This window comes from Tachysurus fulvidraco, chromosome 6, assembly GCF_022655615.1.
Source record: "Tachysurus fulvidraco isolate hzauxx_2018 chromosome 6, HZAU_PFXX_2.0, whole genome shotgun sequence".
Lineage (NCBI taxonomy): Eukaryota > Metazoa > Chordata > Actinopteri > Siluriformes > Bagridae > Tachysurus > Tachysurus fulvidraco.
The window spans coordinates 2,596-25,577 of NC_062523.1; the positions used below are offsets into that span (position 1 = coordinate 2,596).

Here is a 22,982-nt window from a genome sequence, read left to right on the forward strand (position 1 = left end):
GAGAAAATTGCCATTGATTCAGTAAAGTTTCAGTGTGAAGCCGAACCAAATGATCTGAAGATGTTTCAGAGGCTTGACCATGCAGTGACACGTATTACATTCATTATGTGTCTCTGCTCTAGATTATTATATTATATAAGTAATTGTGAGGGCCGTATCCCAAACACCTTCATCTTCCCTACACAGAGCACACTACAGTGTGTGTGTATATATATATATACATACATATATATATATATATATATGTTTGTATATATATATATATATATATACATATATATATACACAGTTTACAGTTCAGTTAACTAAGATTAAGAAATTTTTCACAGAGGTTTCTGACGACAGCCTGCTGTGTGGCATTACTGTGTTTATCAGTATTATTTTCCTTGATTCTGGTTCCTGATCTGCTTTGGACACCATTTTGTAACGCTGGGGTTTGTGTTGGATTTCTCCAGCACAGAAATGGTCCTGTTGTTGGGTAATGTTGTCTGTGCTGAGATGCAGTAATCACTATTCCCCTTCATGTTCTGTAGATTAGTCCAGCCAAAGCCAACCAATTTCTGATCCAGAGACCCAGAGCACTGAATGCGAGATGTTTTGCTGTCTAGTCTGCAGCCTGGACTGAGTGAGTTTGCACCAGAAGTGGATGGTGTGAGAGAAGCACACTCCAGAGAAGTGTATAAAGAACGCAGCTTGCTTACATTGGGCCAAGGAAATCCCTCGACTGGCACGGGGCTTTTCAAGTGTGAAGGTTCTGGTGATAAAACGGTCACATTACTGGAGGAGGAAGAATGCGTAGGTCGTACGTCTTGTGTTGTCTGAACACATGCTGTCAGTGACAGTGCCAGGTTTGGTTTAACTGTAAAATAAAATTAAAACAGATTAATCAACATCAGGCACAGAGTGTAATTATTACATCATCACTAGGAGTCGAACTAATGTTTTACTGACTTTAAGGTGTAAAAGTAATATTCCTGCTCGTCCTACTATGAGCAGCTGCTTTAAACTGTGGTCCCTTTATTTGATAAACCTAAAGGCTTTTCAGGTTCACATGTAAGTGCACTGCTGAAAACCACTAGTATTGGTAATAAGACTGTATTTGTTTTTTTACATAATGTAATGTTAATGGTTCATTAGTTTGTTTACGATGTTTCTATTGATTTATGAACATATTTGCTCATTTCCCGGGTTGTACAAATAAAACAGAAGATACAGGGTAGATCTCCAGTGATCTAATGCTGTGTGCTCCTCTAAGCATAGAGATGTTCCAGTGTAGATATTAACAGTCTAGGTATTAACACTAATTTTATCTTCTTCTGTTTTACGTAATCTTTAATGACCACGTTTCCTTGTTTACTTGCTGAACAGAACCTTCTACCAATCTGAATGACACTTTGCTGTCATATTCGATTTTAAATGACTGACCATCAAAATGTTTAAATTAGTTTAAATTACTATATTTTAAAGTTCTGTTTTGTGATAATGGAAATATATGTAATGTAAAAATATTCTGACAAAATTTTGTCTAATAGAAAATTTTCAAATACAATCTCTTAACAAATACCTCTTGACCCTATAATAGTACGATTTTATGAATTTGAAGGGAAGCTGTGATAGATATGATAGATATTATTTACTCATATATTATGTCACATTATCCAAACACCAACCTCTGTGTTGCAAAGCCAAGATTTAAGATGTTCTTCTGAAATACATTATAATAACTGAATAATGCACCTATATCAGATACACACATACATATACACATAATGAATGTCTGCACACCTATAAAAAGGTTTTTGTGATAAAAATTGATAAATTATCCATCCATCCATTTTCTTCTACTTATCTGTGTCTAGGTCACAGGGGCATCAGTCAATGCAGAGATACCCAGCATTCCCTCTCCCTAGTCAATTCCCCCAGCTCCTCTTTAGGATTCACAAATTCCAAGATGTGTAATATCTTTTGCTAGAAGCAATATCTCATTCCCAACATGCTCAATAAAGCAAACATAACCACATCATCTGCAAATAACAAAGATGCAACATGCAATCCTGAGAGCAATGCAGCAGACGCACCGGTCATCCTCTGTTCCATGGCTGCATCTAGAGCTTCTGTCTAGAAAATTATGAGTAAAATATGTGACAGCAGATCCCCAGTCCCTAGCAGCCCTGACAGCAGATCCCCAGTCCCTAGCAGCCTTGACAGATCCCCAGTCCCTAGCAGCCTTGACAGATCCCCAGTCCCTAGCAGCCCTGACAGCAGATCCCCAGTCCCTAGCAGCCCTGACAGCAGATCCCAAGTCAGGAAATAATCCACATTGCTGAGTAGTGAGCTGGAACAAACCCTCTAATCCCCCTTCTTAAAGACAGGGACCACAGCTCCAATCTGCTCTGTAGTGTTGAAAAGGTTTGTCAGGTAAAAAATCTCAGGGAAAATTTCATTCACCCCAGTAGCCCAGGCACTAAGATACTTTAACACCCTCATGTTTGATCCTGGTATTCAATATGGACAAAACTTTATTAGCACAGAAATCTAATAACAAAATACCAAGGTATATTTTGAAGGTATATTTATTGGATGATCTTTATATATGGTTGTCTCTGAGGTCTGTTTCCTGGTCTGATTAATCATCGCTCTGCTCTGTGAGTGCTGGTTGAACTTCTCTGTCAGGCTGAAGACACGTACATCTCGTCTTTTTTTCCTTTTCATCTTCTTTACACTTAATTAAGACAAAACAATTTATTTTTCAGTTAATCCAGAAAATTCTTTAAAAATCAAGTGTAAAACACACACACACACACACACACACACACACACACACACACACACACACATTTACTGTGTATAATATTAAGGTATAATAGTTATAGCAGTGTTCTACCTTGACTGGTGATTCTTCTGTAATAGTGCTATCTTCAGCAGTACTCAGTTGCTCTCGAACTTGACCTTCTCTGTTTGTACTGAAACTTTGGGAAAGTGAACACGTTTCTCTGAATCGTGAAATATCTCTTATTTACTACCTATTTTCTCTCAGAGAGCTTGTGACCTCTTTCTCCATTTTCTGCCAAACCTTAATCATTTTTAAGCTGAAGAAAGGAAAAATTCCTCTTCTGATTTGAGACTCATAGAGCCATCGACCTCTGTGCTGAGCAGATCTCTGTGTTCATCAGGTTTTGTGATGATGTCAGAACTTGCAGATGATGATGACAATAACGATGTTTCTGTGTTTGGAGGTTTAATCTGTTCAGTGTGAGGGATTTTGTTAAAGTGGCTGACAGAAGTGCGCACTAACCCACTCGGGATGTACGTCAGACTCTCTCTTCGCTTTAGGCTGAAACCTGCATCATTCTCTTCAGCATTGTCATAGTAGTGCCTGACCTTATCAATCAGCAGCTGTTCCTGTTTAGACAGAGTGGAATCTCTCCTTCTACAAACATGTCGATCTGATCCAGACACCATCTCCTCTCTTGGGGACAGGAGGGCAGAATTTACAGCCTCATTTTTGCTTGATGTTACTTCCTGCTGAATTCGGTGAGGAGACCGAAGCTCATCTGGTGCTGCACTACTGCGGCGAGTGTTAGCAATAAAATGTTCAGCAATGACACCGGATTTATCGAGAACAGACGGTGGAAGGATGGAGTGATTCTCACTTTCTGCACAGTCCTCCGCCACTTCGTCTTCAGAAGACTGTCCATCCTGATTCAGCACAATTTCTTCTTTTATCTTGTATTGGTCAGATCCCTCCACAGTGCTCATGTGATAACCATGGTGTCTGATCTGGGCTAGATCACAATCAGACATGGACTGCAGTCCCTTTTCATATCCAAGCTCTGCTATGTTGTTCTGGACCTGGGAAATGCTCTGTGAAGTCTGCAAATCAAGAAATGCTTCAGAATTAAACTCATCAGATTTAAAAATCTAGTGATTCAATTAAATATTTAATTGAAATGAAGTAAAACATAATACAATGGCATTAACAGGAATGCCACCAAAGCCAAATCTAGACTTTTTTATTTATACATTGCGTCCTAGAAGTAACTTTAAAACAGGAAGTAAGCTAGTAAAGAATAAAACTGTTTTAGTCTTATAAATGTACTCTTTTGTTCGTTTTCCTGTTTGTATTAATTCATCTGCTGGTTTCAACAATTTTAGCCACCGTGGTCTAAAAATCACTAGCTATAAAAAAGTTCTGCTGTAGAAAATCTGTATATTTCTCTTTATCCAAAATTTTCTTTATTATCGCTTTCAAACCTGTAGGAAGGTCAGTAAGGTTTATAAATATTTTTGTATGTAAGGCCAGAGGTTTTGTTTATCGCTAATAATACTCATTAGAACTGCATGTTTAAAAAATACAGTTTTCAGCATATTTCACATCACTAAATCCCTAAACATTTTACAGTTTGGTGTGGAAACCTGAGGCACTGGGATAATCTGATTTTGGGGTTGAAGTCACTTTCTCTGGATGAACCAAGATATGCAGCATGGATTCTCTCTAACGCCACAACACGTCCCAGCAGACTAATCACTAAGTCCAAGGAATATTCCTTATCTTACACATACACATGTTGCTGACATAATAAAGTGTTCAGATCTTACAGTAGTTTTATTTTAACCTATATACGATGATCCTATATACAATAAATCTGTAATACTACAGAATGTACAAACCCGAAGTTGGGACGCTGTACAAATTGTGAATAAAAAAGGAATGCAATAATTTACAAATCTCATAAACTTATCTATAATATAACATATCAAATGTTGAAAGTGAGACATTTTGAAATGTCATGCTAAATATTGGCTCATTTTGGATTTCATGAGAGCTACACATTCCAAAAAAGTTGGGATCACCGATTCCCCCAAAGCTGCGGCGAAGAGAAAAAGTACAAAGAGTTTGAAGTTCTCATCATCTACTGTGTATAATATCATTCAAAGGTTCAGAGAATCTGGAACAATCTCTGTGTCTAAAGGTCAAGGCCGGTAAACCGTACAGGATGTCGTGATCTTCGGGCCCTTAGACGGCACTGCGTCACATACAGGAATGTTACTGTAATGGAAATCACAACATGGGCTCAGGAAAACGTCCAGAAAACATCGTTGGTGAACGCGATCCACCGCCATTCGCCGTCGCCACCTAAATCTCTATAGGTCAAAAAAAAAGCCGTATCTAAACACGATCCAGAAGCGCAGGTGTTTTTTCTGGGCCCAGGCTCATTTAACATGGACTGTGGCAGAGTGGAAACTGTTCTGCGGTCAGACAAATAAAGTTCTTTTTGGTGAACTGTACGTCGTGTCATCCGGACTAAAGAGGACGAGGACAACCCAAGCTGTTATCAGCGCTCAGTTCAGAAGCCTGCAGCTCTGATGGTGTGGGGTTACATGAGTGTGTGTGACATGGGCAGCTTACACATATGGAAAGTCACCATCAATGCTGAAAGGTAGATCCAAGTTCTAGAACAACGTACGCTCTCATCCAGACGTCGTCTCCTTCAGGGAAGACCTCACATTTTCCAACATGACGATGCCAGATCACATACTGCATCTATTACAACATCATGGCTGTAGAAGAAGGATCTGGGGACTGAGATGTCCAGCCTGCAGTCCAGATCTTTCACCCATAGGAAACATTTGTCGCCTCATGAAGAGGAAGATGTGACGAAGGTAATGTGACCTGAGACAGCTGAGCAACTAGAAGCCTGTATTAGGTAAGAATGGGACAACATTCCTATTCCTAAACATGAGAGACTTGTCTCCTCCGTCCCCAGACGTCTGTAGACTGGTATAAGAAGAAGACGGGATGCCACACAGGGGGAAACACAGCCTTGTCCCAACTGTTATGAGATGTGTTGATGCCATGAAATTTAAAATCAACTTATTTTTCCCTTAAAATGACCCATTTTCTCAGTGTAAACTGAATAAAATATTAAATAAAATAATAAAATATTGACATTTGAAACTTCCACATCATCGCATTCTGTTTTTATTCACGATTTGTAGTGTCCCAACTTTTTTGGAATGGGGTTTGTAGAATACTCACTTAGCATTGGCTATGTACCTAAATCCTTTAACCTAGCAGCTATTGAACCCCAGACTAAAAGGTGTTGACTCACGTTACACAATGATGTCTGAAAAGAAGGCCTGGGGCAAAATGATGATGTCATAGCTAGTTTTGTTTGAGTCTCTGCATGTACATCTTCTTGACCCATTACAAGACATAAAACCTAATACTGTAATCTATGTATTCTCTGTATGATGAGCTAAAAAATACTCCCATTGTCCAATGAGCTGGCAGTGAACCTTAATCCTGCTGTCCTCTAGACCTGATCCCATCCTAATGCTCTACATCTCCTTGAGCCTCAGAATCATTAGAATTTCTGCTGAAGATGGTTCCACATGCACAGCTTAGGTTTTGCCATGAGGTTGCTATAGATGGTAGTACATGGACACCATAACAAAGCTGTGTATGGTCTCAGTTGGATAACCTGATGATTGCACTTGCTAGAAATTATGCTTAAGTCTCATTCATTATAGAGTTGATATCATCACCTGGAAACTAATGAAATACATATGACCATGATGTCCATACCAAAGGTCCTTTCACCACACAGCACAGTGTGACTCTGTAGTATACAGCTGCTCAACACATTGAGGATAAATCTAAATCTATATCTCTATCCAGATTACTGTAAAGCTTCTTTGTGGTATTTCCAAAAGTGAAATAAAACTGAATTGCACTGAATTGGACAATTGGCAAAAAGCCAGTCAAATCTAGTTCTTAAAGATAAACTTGTAATTAGCATTTCTCTCTGAAGAAAGCTAATGAAGAAAAACACTTCACACATGACCATGATGTGACCATCAACCATCAATTGTTCTTAATATATCACATGTATCATGCATGATTATGTCATGATGAATAAACTGTAGCACACGTAGAGATGTAAATGTGACTATCTGACCTTGTTCCTGTTTGGATCCTCACACATCTGTGTCTCCTCCAGCTGTGACACTCGGGGATCTCCATGTCCGTGCCACTCTTTATCCTGATCCACAAACATTAATGATTTATAACCATGCATAAAGACTTAATGATCAGTAGTATTACACAACAAAACCTCCATATGGTTTAGTGGTCACACAATAAGTTGTGGTAATTCACATGTAGGGTGGAGTCAGTGAGCAAATGACAACAGTTCTCATGAAGAGCTGTAGATGATGTGATTTCTGCATTAGATAGGCTGTACAATGTGCTCCTCTCCTGTACTACTTTATAGACTAGAAAATGTTGCTGGAATTGCCCTCTCATAGCTGAGGTCTGATTTGTCTGATAGTTATCAGTTTGTAGGTGTAACTGGTGACTTCCATAAGGTTCTGTTTAAGGCCCACTGCTTTTCTCCTTAAATATGGTACCTCATCATACAAGTGTTCAAGATTGAAGAAATCATTATGATTAATAAGTCTAAAGAGTGTGTGAAGGACATTGGACACTAGATTCTTACTAACTTCTTCCTGCTTAACTGGGAGAGACAGAAGTGCTTGTACTAGGATTTCTCTATACTACAGACTTCCAATTAGTGTTCGGGACTCAGACACAGTCTCAGTGTTTAAGTCCAGGATAAAAACACATTTGTTTAGTTTAGATTTTTATGAATATATTTTCTCAGGTAAAGGAGCAGATCTGGAGGGTTAATGGGCATATAGTGAACTGGGATGTCTGGATGTTGTCTCCTTATCACCCTCGCAAGTCACTCAGGTCTGCAGACTGTGGAGCGGTGGGACACTTTACATCCCAGGAAGCCCCCATGTCTGTATCACCTTCTGACTCTAGACTTTTGGTTATGATTTCATAGCTAGTCTTGTCAGAGTCTGCCAGAGTCCCTGTCTGAACACCTAAAATATGTCCATATCTCACTCTCTCTCTCATCCCCTCTCCCCACATGCTACTCCTGAGCTCCCAGTGTCCAAACTCCTTCTTCTCTCCAGACCTGATGCTCAATTTCTGGTTGAACTCTCATGTCTCATCATCGCTCTTGTTGCTGCTGAGGTGCTCCACATGGAGTCTGGGAGATACATGGAAGTGCTGTGGGTAGAACTTCTGAGAGACCACTGAGATGACTTTGGACTGCAGTTGATATGATCAGTTTCTTTCTTGAGTCCCTGTCAGGAATCAGTTGAGAAGATCAATAAGACATACTTCATGTTTTAAGTATAATGAAGCCCCTGGCTATACAACTGCATCACCCACCCAGATGTCACCCACAACCAAGTTTCCCCTGTTGGTGCCCTGAGCAAGGCCATTAACTCTCTGTGCACCAGGGGTGTTGCATCATCACTGCCCCAGTGCTCTGACCCCAACCTCCAAAAAAAAAGGTGTGAAAAGCAAAGAAAGATTTCCACTGTGCTGTAATGTGTGTGGGGCAATAATAAAGACTGTCTCTCATTTTCTCTCAGTGAGTTTTTTCTTCATCATTGTCACCTCTGACTCTCATTATGGATAAACTTACATTTAATATTTTTATTGTGAATTTATATATTTCTGTAAATCTGCTTTGTAACAATGTCTAGTGTTAAAACTTAAGGAAATAACAATTAATTCAATCATTAGGGTTGATAAGGAAATGAAACAAAGTACACTTTGATTTTATTTCTGAACTTATCATAAGTTAAATTTTAATCTGAAAATAAAATACATTTAAAATGCATCAAAAATTTGCCTCAAATGTAGAGCAACAAGTGAAGGGTGAAGAAAAAGAGGAGTGTATCTTCATATTTCAGCATGAAAAATTACAATTCATTCTCTCTCTCTCTCTCTCTCTCATTATATATATATATATATATATATATATATATATATATATATATATATATATATATATATATATATATATATATATATATGCCACACCCAGTGTTCCGAGTTCCTAGTCTGATCATATAATTTTATGGAGCTACTTCATCAATCCTGATGTTCTACCCCTGTCTGGAGTCACGTCTCTCGGTGGTCATCCTGCCAGGGACGACTCATGACATTGTTGTTGCTGGAGCTGCCCGGAGGCTGTCATGCCTTCTCTGAACCAATGCTGTGTCAGTCAGCTGTATGGTCTGGTCTTTATCAGCAATAATTTGAAGACTTTGACAGGAAGGAATTAGTGTTGGGACCCTTTAGTCACCATCCACCTCCACCTGACATCGATAGCTCAGCAGAGCACTGAGTTAGTTTTGCAATCTTTTCAAAATAAAATCAATAGTATATATAATCACTTCACCTCTAGCCCCCACCCTCCAATGAATTTGGTTCAGTTTCTACTCAACATACCTTTGATAACATCACAGTATGGAGACAGCATTACTTAGGGTGGTTAATGATTTACTCATGGCTCGTGGTTCAGTTTGTTTCTTGATTCTTCTCGACATCTCTTTGGCATTTGACACTATATCTCACGACTATCTGCTCTGGGCATCTCTGGCACCGTTTTGTCTAACTTGTTTAAAACATATTAACATATATTTTGCAAAAAAAGTTGTAATATTTGGTATAATAAACCTCATTAATATGCAAAAATGCCTCATTTTCTAGTAAAAAAAAAAAAACAGAAATTTTGAATTATTTTCACTCTAGAGGCACAAAAGTTAATGCACAATTACAGGCTGGTATATTTCAAAGCCAGGAGATTGTTTTGAAACCATTTTGACCATTTTTAATGTCAGTAAATAATAAATTATATATATATATATATATATATATATATATATATATATATATATATATATATATATAAAAATTTATTTTATATATATATATATATATATATATATATATATATATATATATATATATATATAATATTTATATAATAAATTTTCCCTTATGAGAAAAAATGAACACAAACTATATTACAGCTAAATATATATATTTTTGAATAATAATAATAAATAATAATAATAATAAATATCTCTAAAATAAATGATTAAAGTAACTTAAGTGACATTAAGAGATTTTATTATGTTATGTTATGCCTAACTTGAACTGTGATTTCCTTTATATTTTATATTGCTATTATTTGAGTAAATGTAGGCAACATACAATAATAATAATAAGAAGAAGAACAAATGTTAATTTAAAAAATCCCATAGCCAACAGTGTTTCATACTTCTTTATAATTTATTGTGGATGTTTTCTCACAATTCTGATGTAATGTGAGGTAAAATAAAAAATCTAAATTTTTTAAATGTAAATTAATATAAACATATTATACAATCTTAACTAAGTATTAGAATGGTTTTATACTATTGGGGCAGTTTGGAGATATAACTGTATTAGATAAACATTCTGTGAAGATGTTGGTCTATATCAGCTTTACTGATGCTGGTAACGTGCTGGTAACATCACATGGATGCAGTCAGATTTACTTTGAAAGTATTAAATATTGTACAGTAATATCATATGTTGTTGACGTGAAATGTTCTGCACACTAATGTTGAGGATGAAAGTTTACTGAAAGAGTAATAACAGATGCAGCACATTGTGTGGTTTACTTACTGCGGTCAGATGTTGCCATCTAGTGGATATGTGTCGCTAGGAAAAAGTCAGTGTTCTGAGATATAAAGTCTAAGGGCCTTTTTACACCTGGTCACTTCATGTGTTGTCTCTGATCCGATAGCTATCTGATTTGTTAAAATTGTCCCATTTACATTAGGCCACATAAATGAGTCTCGGAGCAGGAGGCCAGGGCGGAGCCGGCAGAGCAGGAGGCGGAGCCAGAGACCAGAGCAGGACCGGAGACCAGGGTGGTGCCGCAGGTCGAGCCAGGGACCAAAGCGGAGTTGGTGGCCAGAGTGGTGCTGGAGGCAGAGTCAGAGACCAGGACAGGACTGGGAGCCAGGGTGGTGCCACGGGTCGAGCCAGGGACCAAAGCGGAGTTGGCGGCCAGGGTGGTGCTGGAGGCGGGGCCAGAGACCAGAGCAGGACCGGAGACCAGGGTGGTGCCGCAGGCGGACGCAGTCATTTCGGTCGACCCGGCTGGTTCGGCTGGTTCCGTCGACCCAGTCGGTCCGGTTGGTTCAGTTGACCCAGTCGGTTCGGCTGGTCCCGTTGATCCGGTCGGTTCGGCTGGTTCCGTCGACCCGGCTGGCCCATCTGGTTCCGACGACCCAGCTCATCGGGGTATCCGCCAGTTTGGAGACCAGCCGGTTCGCACTGGCCTCAGCCGAGCTTGCCGGTACAGTAGCCATGTGAACCGGCTTGGTCACAGGTGTGCATGGGACTGGGCTGGACGGAGGCACTGTAGAGCATTCGGGCGTTCGTGGCTGGTTAGGCTCCGTAGCCCACGGACGCCGATGCTTGCTGCCCCCCAAAAAATATTTAAGGCCGGCTTCCGTCTCTCCACTGCCCGTGGTAACGCGGACCTGCCCAGGAGCAACGCTAAGTTGACAAAGTCTGACAACGACCCCATTTCTCGGTCAGCCGGCATTAAGTAGCGCACCTTGCTCTCCATTCCATGCCTTAAGATGTCTTTCAGGGCCTTCTCCCCAAAGTCCACCTGGTTACATAGGTCCAAAAAGACCTCAGCGTATTCCTTAATTGAGGAACCTTCCTGGCATAAGCAAAACAGAATATCTGCTGGATCCATTTCGGTTATTCGTTCTGTCACGATGAGTCACAGAGGCGAGTGAGGATCCAAATGCAGTTTGAAGTTTTATTAATCCAAGACAAGAAACAAGTACACAAATAAGCAGGCAAAACAGGGCAGAACACTGAGCAGAACAGGGAACAGGAACAGACAACATACTACACCAAACAACAACTAACACCAGGGAAGTGAACAAACAGAGTAGATATAGTGAACAAGAACCAATAACAAAGCAGAGACAATCAGAGACAAAGACAACACACCTGGAGGAAAGATTGAGTACAATTAGTGTACATGGTAACCAAGAAGTGGGTGGAGCAAACAATTAACAACAGGGCAAGGCAGAAGACTACAAGAAGAAATCGCTGATGAACAAAAAAATGACACAGAGTGCCAAGAGATCATAGTTGAAGCCAAGACCCAAAAAAACACAGATCTTAAGAGAACTCACTACGTTTTTAAAAATGAAGTGTTATTTAGGAGCCTTCCAGACTCTAAATAAGGCCAAAGGCTTCAAATTGTAGTCCCTGCAAAACTGAAGGAAGTAATGTTAACTTATGCACATGACAGCCCCCTGAGTGGTCACTTGGGTAAATTCAAAACTCTAATGCAACTTTTAGAATTTGCTTATTGGCCATCGATACTTACAGATGTATGACAGCACTGCAAAAACTGTAAGACATGTCAACAGCATAAGCCCACTAACTTAAAACCTGCGGGTGGTCTACAAAGTGTGCCCATAGTCGAGCCTGGATATATGCTGGGCATGGACATCATGGGACCATTTCCACGGAGCACCCGGCAGAATGAGTATCTTCTGGTTATAGTCGACTATTTCACAAAATGGGTAGAGGTTTTCCGCATGAGAACTGCTAAGGCTGCAATCATTGTACGAATTCTTATAGAGGAGATTTTCACAAGATGGGGAACACCAGCCTTCATCGTGTCTGATAGAGGTACACAATTTACCTCAAACCTCTCGGACCAAGTATGTAAGCAGTGGCAAGTAACACAAAAACTCACCACCGCATACCACCCTCAGTCAAACCTCACTGAACGGGTCAATCAAAATTTGAAGACTATGATTGCCATGTACGTCGAACAAAACCACCGTACCTGGGATCAGTGGATATGTGAGTTCAGATTTGCACTAAATACCGCATGGCACGGAAGTACTGGGTACACACCTGCTGAGATTGCACTAGGATGACAATTGAAAGGTCCTCTGCAGAGAGCTTTACAGAATCCACCAGATCCTGACCAACCAGCCTATAGTACTCTAGAACGCCAAAAAATTCTATACGAGTCAGTAACAGGAGAAAACGTAGAGAAGGCACAAACTAAACAAATAAAATACTACAACCTTAAGAGAAGAGCTCAAAACTTCATTGAGGGTGATTTAGTTTGGGTGTGTACACACCCTCTCTCGTGTGCAGATGAGGCTTTTATGGCTAAGATTTCACCAAAATGGAAACGCCCAGGTAAAATTGTAAAAATACTAGATCCTGTAAATTACAAGGTAGCCATGTTATCTGATCCTACTCAGGTTGACTCGTATCATACCCAGAATTTAAAAATTTGCCATGGGTCATGTAACAGACAAGGTGTTACCGGTTTCTTTTATTGTGTTATTTTGTTCCTTTTATGTTTGTTGATTTCTAAGGGGTAGCTGCAAGCAGGGTTGTAGTACCTCTGGGAGCAGCTTGGGGGCACTAGTGCCGGGAGGTAGCCAGCATATAAGCTGAGCTACCATAGAAGCAAATTTGTTTGGTAGAGGGAAGCCTCATGGTTTCCAATCAAGCTACATTTGTTGTTAAAGTCCTAATTGAGAACTCTGAGTTTCTGCTCAATTAAAGGACTTTCAATTCAATTCAATTCAAGTTTATTTGTATAGCGCTTTTTACAATAGACATTGTCTCAAAGCAGCTTTACAGAACATAAACACAGAGCAGAAGGTAAACATAATTAATGATAAAGGAAATAACGAATAATAAAAGAAATAAGAATTAACAGAATAAAAATTCTAGATTATTATTAGATGTATATAGTTCACAGTGTGTATGTATTTATTCCCCTATGAGCAAGTCTGAGGTGACTCAGGCAGCAGTGGCAAGGAAAAACTGCCTTAAATTGGTAAGGAACCCATCCTCATATGGGTGACACTGGGGGTGTGATTGTAATATACAGTCAGTTAAATGTTGTATTGGTGTGAGGTTCAAGGACTTCTGATCTCCTGAGTACCACAGAGTCTAACTGGAGATGTCTCAGGATTCTTAGAGTCGGCCTCGGCTCAGTGGACGTCCAAAGGCTTCGTCCCACAGAGGACGTTGGGAGCTGGTACAGTGTCTGGATGCCTCGGGATGGGTACAAAGAGAGAAGCGGTGGAAAGGGATTAACATATCTGCTGTTCATAAAAATGTGCTGGTCTGATGTACTGGTGCATGATATTATGGGATGTATTATGTGTACGCCTGACTAAAGAGATGAGTTTTTAATCTACATTTAAACTGGGAAAGTGTGTCTGCGCCCCGAATACTATCAGGAAGACTATTCCAAAGTTTGGGAGCTAAATAAGAAAATGCTCTACCACCTTTAGTAGACTTAGATATTCTGGGAACTACCAAAAGCCCTGAGTTTTGTGATCTCAGAGAGCGTGAAGGATTGTAACGTGTTAGAAGACTAGTTAGATACATGGGAGCTAAACCATTAAGAGCCTTGTACGTAAGTAGCAGCAGTTTGTAATCAGTTCTATACTTAACAGGTAGCCAGTGTAGAGTTGATAAAATTGGGGTTATATGGTCATACTTTCTTGTCCTAGTGAGAACTCTGGCAGCTGCATTTTGGACTAACTGTAACCTATTTATTAAAGATGCAGGACAACCACCTAGTAATGCATTACAATAGTCCAGTCTAGAGGTCCTGAAGGCATCAACTAGCTTCTCAGCATCAGATACAGACAGGATGTTTCTCAGCTTGGCAATGTTTCTAAGGTGGAAGAAGGCTGTTTTGGTAGTATGGGCGATATGATTTTTAAAAGATAAGTTACTGTCTAATATAACACCGAGGTCTTTCACTGTCGAGCTACTTGTAATAGTACATCCCTCTAAATGGGAGTTAAGTTGTGAGAGTTTATGTGCACTGGTTTTTGGACCTATGAGTAGTATTTCCGTCTTATCGGAGTTTAACAATAGAAAGTTGCAGCTCATCCAGTCTTTTATCTCTCTAAGGCACTGAGTTAATTTGGACACTGTGGCTATTTCATCTGGTTTTGATGAGATATATAACTGTGTGTCATCAGCATAACAATGGAAACTAATCCCATGTCTTCTAATAATGTTCCCTAATGGAAGCATGTATATAGAGAAAAGCAGAGGTCCTAGAACTGATCCTTGAGGGACCCCATAATTAAGTGGTAGTAAACTGGAGGATTCACCATTTAATTCTACAAAATGGTATCGGTCAGACAGGTAGGATCTAAACCAGCTTAAAGCCTGACCATGAATACCTGTGTAATATTGTAAGCGATCTAGAAGAATGTTGTGATCTATAGTGTCGAATGCAGCACTAAGGTCAAGTAGAACTAATAGTGACATACAGTCTTGGTCCGAAGCTAAGAACAAGTCGTTTGTAACTTTAACAAGTGCAGTTTCTGTGCTATGATGGGGCCTGAAACCTGACTGAAACTCTTCAAGGATGTTGCTCTCCTGTAAGAAGGAGCTCAGTTGAACAGACAACCTTTTCAAGTATTTTAGACATAAACGGAAGGTGTGAGATAGGTCTGTAATTTGATAGTTCATTAGGGTCTAAGTTAGGTTTTTTGATGAGTGGCCTAATAACTGCCAACTTAAAAGACTTCGGGACGTAACCTAAAGATAACGAGGAGTTAATGATATTAAGAAGAGGCTCACCAGCTTTATGTAACACTTCTTTCAGTAGTTTAGTTGGGATGGGGTCTAGTGAACATGTTGTTGATTTAGCTGTAGTAATAAGTTTATCTAACTCTTCCTGTCCTGTACTTGTAAAGCCTTAGGTGAGATTGTGTCACTGGTTGCTCTCATATGTTGGGCGTCACCTATTTTATTCCTGATACTTTCGATTTTATCAGTGAAGAATCTCATAAAGTCCTCACTACTGAAATGTGATGGAATAGTGTGTTCAGATTTCTGATTTTTTGTTAAACTAGCCACTGTGCTAAATAAAAACCTGGGATTGTTCTGGTTATTTCCTATGAGTTTGCTCAGGTGCTCAGCCCTAGCAGCTTTTAGAGCCTGTCTGTAGCTGGACATACTGTCCTTATACGTGTAGCAACCCGAATGCCCAGGGAACTCAGGTGCATACAAAGAAAATCCACTACAGTAAGCATAAAATAGAAAACACATTAAACTTTATTTAACAGAACATAAAAATAATTTGGGTCGTTCACCCTGACCGGACACAGTCCCCCAGAGCAGCCTCCTTCAGATGGTATACTCAGCAGACAAAAGATAGAGCTTCCTACAGGGAAGAGTAGTTTCACTGCAAACTGTATGAGCACAGCAATCTCCACCCCATAAACCCACCACAAATCATTAATAATGCATCCTCAATATCAATACATCACACAATTAAGCACACAAATCCTGTTGGGGCTCTATCAATCCCCGTCTCTGATTCCCCACAAATTGGTGGGAAGCTACCCAAGGGGTATACCCAAAGGGTACAGGAAGACACAGAAAATCAAATGTACTTAAAAAGAGAAAGGAAAAATAAAAATAAAAACAAAATCCCCTAGCCAACCATTAAACCAAATTACACAAACTTAATAATTCGAAAAGAAACAAAACACCAGCTGGCTAGGGATTTAACATACATTCACCACAGGGAGCAGTCAATTTTACAAAAAAGAAAACCCAAAAGAGAACAGCGACTAGTCACTATCATCCAACAACCTATAACAAAATAGGCCATTTAATTATTACCAGTCACACTCAAATAAACAAACCAAATAAAAATTAAACATACCTTAACGAAACGAAACCAACCAGCCAACTGCACGGTGGTCCCGAACATCAAACCCACATTCTAAATAAATTAAATCATTTACATACATCACTTATAACCAAACACACAAACAAAACAAATAAAAACAAAAAAAACATACCTTGGCAAAACAAATCCACAATGATCCTGAGTTTCAAACTATCACATGCTAAAAACAGTAAAATACTTATACCGGGGGAAATATACCGGGACTAATGGTCCCACACAGCTACAAGCCGAGCACCGGGCAATTGCTAACAGGACCCCAGCCGCCCTTCGCTTTCGCCTGTCCTTTAAATAAGCGTGGCTTATTGGCAATCCGTAATAGGGTTAGAGACCCCGCCCCTCTTTGTTACCTTGCTACATACGCAATTCTAAACACCTCTAATTTAGTTTTTCTCCATTTCCGTTCGAGGTTACGGGTCTCCCTCTTGAGGGTGTGAGTATGACTATTATACCATGATGCAAGTGTTTTATCTCTAACCTTCTGTAATCTGACTGGGGCAACAGTGTCTAATGTGCTAGTGAATATAGCGTCTATGCTGTTAGTCATTGCATCTAGGTCGTTTGAGTTTGAGGGTACAGTAAGAAGTCCAGACAGATCAGGCAGGTTATTTGTGAATCTGTCTTTGGTGGTCGAAATAATGGTTCTACCGAGTCGATAACGTGGTGAGACATAGTTAGTCTGTTCTATAGGTAGTGTGTACATTATGAGGTAATGGTCTGTGATGTCATCACTTTGAGGTATGATATCTATATCAGTGACTTCTATTCTGTGTGATATAATTAAATCTAGTGTGTGGTTAGGTCGATGAGTTGCACTAGTGATGTTTTGTTTGAGCCCAAGTGATTTTAGTAAGTCCATAAATGTGAGTCCTAAAGCGTCGTTTGTGTCGTCAACATGAATGTTAAAGTCTCCTACAATTAATGCTTTGTGAAAGTTAACCAATAGGTCTGAGAGAAAACCTGTGAATTCTCTAAGAAAAACTGTGTAGGGCCCTGGGGGTCTGGGGCCCTGGGGGTCTGGGGGTCTGTACACGGTCGCTAGAGCAAGAGACATCAGGGATTTCTTCGTGTGCATGTGCGATAGTGTAACATTAAGGATGAGCACTTCAAAAGAACTAAATCTATACTGTGTTCTCTGGGTAACAGTGAGGTAATCACTAAGGATAGTGGCGACACCACCTCCACCACCTCCACCACCTCCACGACCAGTCAGACGAGGCTCGTGCTTATAGATATATCCTGATGGTGTAGACTCGTTTAGACTGATGTATTCATTTGGTTTAATCCACGTTTCGGTGAGGCAGAGTGCAGTAAGGCTATTATCTAAGATCATTTCATTTACAATAAGTGCTTTGGGTGCAAGAGATCTAATGTTCAGAAGTCCAAACCTTAAGAACTGTTTTGTTTGTTTCTTTGGCATTTTTCTGGTCTAATTACAGTAAGATTATTTCGAGAACTTCTCGTGTATTTACTTTTGGATCTCACTGCTCGGGGAACAGACACAGTTTCTATAGGGTGAGCTATGTGTGCATTTTCTGTGTCAATGTGCTGAGGTGAAGGATGGCTATTAAGATTTAAATTTAAAGAGTAGTTTACCAGTCAGAAGGTGTTCAGCGCCCTGGAGATGTGGTCCGAGAGGATCTCCGCTCCAACTCTGCTGGGGTGCAGGCTGTCAGCACGGAATAGCCTAGGACGCTCCCAGAAAACATTCCAATTATCGATAAAGAGTAGTTTCTGAGCCTGACACCATGACTGTAACCATTCATTTAAAGCGAAAAGTCTACTGAACCTTTCAATTCCTCGCTGGTAAGTTGGAAGTGGTCCAGACACGATGATTCTCGTCGTGGGCGCTGTGCTGCGAACCGTCTCCACCAGGGTGTTGAAGTCCCTCTTCAGGATCTCCGACTGCCTCAGGCTGGTGTCATTCGAGCCGACATTAAGAACCACAGCTCTGGTGTTTCTGCTCACGACTCTAGGTACCTGTGCAGAGACATCAAGAACACGAGCACCAGGTAAGCAGTGAGTGCGAGCCTTACCTTTAGCCACCGTAGCACGGACGTGGCGGACGATGGAGTTTCCGATGATCACGTTGTCGCAGTCCGTCTTGCGAAGGGGGGCGAAGCGGTTCCGGGTGGGGATCTCGAAGACCGGCGGTGGTGGAGGGGGAGAGGTCCTAGGCCGGGGACCGGCACGCGTCCTCCGCTGCTGCACCCAGGGCCTGCGGTGTCCTGGCGCCGGAGTGAACAGCTCCTGCGCAGGCCACTTCATCTGTGTGTTGGGCCTGGACAGAGAAACACGCGGGGTAGAGGTGGAGGGAGTGGTAATTACATCCTGGGAGTTTACCTGAGACAGGTGAGCGACCGACCGGGGAGCTTCCAGTGCGGCTTTCCGCTCCCGCAGCTCGGCCTGCTTCACCTGTAGTTCGCGGATCTGCTTCTCCACAGCAACCAGCTGGAGTTCTACCAAGTGCAGCTCCAATGCGTCCTCACCTGCACTCAAAGGCAGAGACGTAACCGGCATGGTGTTACAGAGCAAGTACAACAGATTGTAGTAGCGGTAGTCGAGCTAATAGGCTAGTTGTGCTAGCCGGCTAGATGCGGACTATTTAACCTGTTTATTTATTTATTTATTGTATATCACTTGATTCTAAAAGATGAGAAAGGACATGGAGGAGAGCAGGGTGGGAGCGAGCCACTGGACTGAGCAGGTCAACTCCCTGCCACTCACTCCAGTCTATGAAATGAAAATGTGGAAGATGCGAGAGCTTGTACTAGCCATAGCCGAGCTAACAAGCTAGTTATGCTCGCTGGCTAAAAGCTGATGCTGCGGGACAAGTAAATACTTTGTCAAGAATTAAAGTGTAGACTCAAGATAACTCGAAATTGAATAAAAAAATACTCACCCAGGCATATAAATTGGAAGATGCGAGAGCTTCCTGTGTGCAGCTTGCTTCCTGTGTGCAGCTTGCTTCCTGTCTTTTTCCAGCTTGCTTCCTGTCTTCCGGACTTTTTGATTACTTTTCTTGTCTTGGGTCACAATTGTCTCTTTCACTACGGATCAGGGGATTAAAAACATTGCATCGCACTCAAATAAGCTCATCTCATCCCACGAACATTATGACTTATCAGAAAAACTGAATATGGACTCATTGACTTGGAGGGAAAAGGAAGAGGGGGCCAACGCTTGCTTTTGGGTTTGTTCATTGTCTGGGGGTGCGGGTGTGTGGGCACTTGCAGATTAAAAATAAAATGATTGTAAAAGTTCATTTGTTTTATGAAGGTGTATCAGTACAGGTCAAATTTCTGAACCCCTCAGAGTAACATCTAAAGCAAAGGAGGTGTTACAACACCATTTACCCAGCTGAGCCACTTCCTCTCTATAGTGAGTTTCATCGTTGTTGCTGATTGTCAGGGAGCTCTCTGCTTCTTCCACCGTGCAAGCCCCACCCACATGGAGACCTTCGCCAGTCTACTGATTTGGTTCACCTGATGCTCGTTACCCCCCACACATATATACCACAAGCCCAACAATACCCTTTGTTCGTTATTGTTTGTATGGAGTTCACTGGATGCAACACGCCACTAAGCTTCTGCTCTACGCTGCGCTTCCTCCAGCGTACCTGTGGATTATTATCTACACGAACTGCCTTTCGCCAGTTCGGGACTTTGTTGGCCGCGTTCACGGAACGCACGATCGGATATATCCCTGCATTTGCATGCTTTTGTGTTTCCATGCCCTATCGAATGAATAAACATTGATTCATTTGCGATTGGAGCTGAACTTTGCAGTGCAGTCGTGTGTCAGCAGTGTGAAGAGCAGTGGGCTGAGCACACAGCCTTGTGGCGCGCCTGTGCTCAGTGTTGTAGTGCTCGATGTTTTTTGTCCGATAAGCACTGACTGTGGTCTTCCAGAAAGTCCAGGATCCAATTACAGAGGTAGTTGTTAAGGCCCAGCAGTTGCAGTTTTTGAATGAGCTGTTGTGGGATGATTGTGTTAAATGCTGAGCTGAAGTCTATGAACAGCATTCTGACATGGGAATTTTTGTTTTCAAGGTGTGTGAGAGCTAGGTGGAGGCTGAGGGCAATTGCATCATCTGTGGATCGGTTCTGGCGATATGCAAACTGGAGTGGATCGAGGGTGTTAGGGAGACTGGTTGTTATGTTTTTCATGATTAGCCTCTCAAAGCACTTCATCACGATTGGAGTCAGTGCTATGGGATGGTAGTCATTCAAGCAGGACACAGGTGATTTCTTTGGGGCCAGTATGATGGTCATGGACATGTGGGGACAACTGCTTGGCTCAGTGAGGTGTTAAAGATGATATCCGTAAGGATGTCAGTCAACTGTGCCGCACAATCTCTCAGTACCCTGCCTGGTATACCATCAGGGCCCACAGCCTTGCGTTGGTTAATCCTGGATTGAGTTTTCCTTACATCAGCTGGAGAGAGACAGAGCACCTGGTCGTTGGGCGATGTGGGCTGTTTTTGTGCAGGTGTGGTGTTCTGCATGTCAAACCACGAGTAGAAAAGGTTCAGTGTGTCAGGGAGTGATGTGTTGTTTTCACAGGCCTGTGGCGGAGGCTTGTAGTCCGTGATGGCTCGGATGGCTTTCCACAGGCTCTGTGTCTCTACTGTCTGTGAAGTGGCTTTGATTTTATCTGCATATGTCCATTACGCTTTTTTGATGCCCCATGACAGACTGGCTCTTGCTGTTTTATCTCCTGACCTGAAAGCTTCATCTCTGGTCTTTAGCAGCTCATAAACCTCTGCTGTCATCCACTGCTTTTGGTTTGCCAGTCTGGTGATAGTCTTGGTTACTGTGATGTCATCAATGCACTTTTTGATGTATGCACTCATGGTTTCAGTGTACTCCTGCAGATCTGTGCGGTTGTTGTAGGTGGCTGCCTCTCTGAACATATTCCAGTCTGTGCACTGAAAGCAGTCCTGGAGTTTTGAGGTGGCATCCTCTGGCCAGACTGTGATAAGTTTCTGAACCAGTTTTGTGCGTATCAGTAGTGGTCTGTATGCAGGGATTAGCATAACAGATATGTGATCTGAGAACCCGAGATGGGGGCGGGGCTCAGCCCGGTATGCATGCTTCACTGTAGTGTAAACCAAGTCCAGTATATTATTTCCCCTTGTTCCAAAGTTCACATGTTGGTAGAACTTCGGCAGCACTGTCTTTAAGTTGGCGTGGTTAAAGTCTTCGGCTATTATGAAAAAGGCATCGGGGCTGTGTGTTTGAAGTTCAGTAATGCCGCTGTACAGCGCGTCCTTAGCATTAGCACACGGGGGAATGTACACCGCTACAATAACGATGGCTTTAAACTCCCTTGGCTGATAAAATGGTCGGCACTTTACAGACATAAACTCCACCAGTGATGAGCAGTGAGTTTTTACCACCACAGTGTTATTGCACCAGTCTTACCAGACCTGACTTACCAGACAGTGTTTTGTTCCTGTCTGACTGATAGCATGCTAGCCCGTGTAGCTGAATGGCGATATGTTGTTGTTCAGCCATGTCTCAGTGAAAACAAACACACAACAATCCCTTGTCTCGCGGTATGTTGAGCGACTGAGTTGGATTAAGTCCAGTTTGTTTTCCAGAGAGCGAACGTTAGAGAGCATAATCGATGGAATCGCTGGTCTGGTGGGGCTAGCCTTTAGCCTAGCTCGTATACCTCCACGCTTTCCGTGCTTCTGTCTCCTCTCACACCGCCGGCGTCACTGCTTTGGTCTGATAGTGTCAATAGGCGAGTCCGTGGTCTGGGGGTTCGGCTCCCACAGCAAACAGAGGTCCCTTAGCCTTTCGGTGGTCTCCAGTGACAGCTGTTTGTACGTGCTGCCGATTTCTAGGAGGCTCTGTCGATAGTAAATGTATTTCCAGTTGTCTTGGTAATTTATTGATGGGTCCGGGAACGGAGGGACAAGACTAACAGACATGCACACACACACTGTTTTTGGGACCCGGAGTGGTCGCAGCAGATCCCCGCGCCGCCATCTTGCCGCGTCGCCATCTATACGGAAATTCCGCTCTGAAAGAGGCCTTAAAAGAAAATGTATCTCCGAAGATGAACTGGAGTTGGCGGTTTCACAAGCTGTTGTAGACGTGAGAAGTAAGTTACACATAGTAAGTTACTACCGTATACTACTGTATAACGTTAATTTTTAAACATTTATGTAGGTAACTTAAAATGTCAATACTGTACTTGATACTGTAAGAACTGGATCAAAATGACAGAATATTTAATAAATAAATTATTAACTGTATGATACTGTAGTGATAAAATACTGGCTTATACAATCATATTAAATTAATAGTTTAC

At 41.5% G+C, this 22,982-nt stretch overlaps 1 long non-coding RNA gene and 1 pseudogene across 1 annotated transcript; both read right to left on the minus strand.

Moving 5' to 3' along the window:
* Positions 1-276: 276 nt before the first annotated feature.
* LOC113636608 lies at positions 277-7,132 on the minus strand (annotated as a pseudogene).
* Positions 7,133-15,840: 8,708 nt separating this feature from the next.
* On the minus strand, positions 15,841-17,135 carry LOC125141512. The gene is made up of 3 exons (XR_007140912.1): positions 16,774-17,135; positions 16,635-16,694; positions 15,841-16,561 (listed from the first exon to the last, which is right to left on the minus strand). It is a non-coding gene; the product is annotated as an uncharacterized LOC125141512 (long non-coding RNA).
* Positions 17,136-22,982: the final 5,847 nt, after the last annotated feature.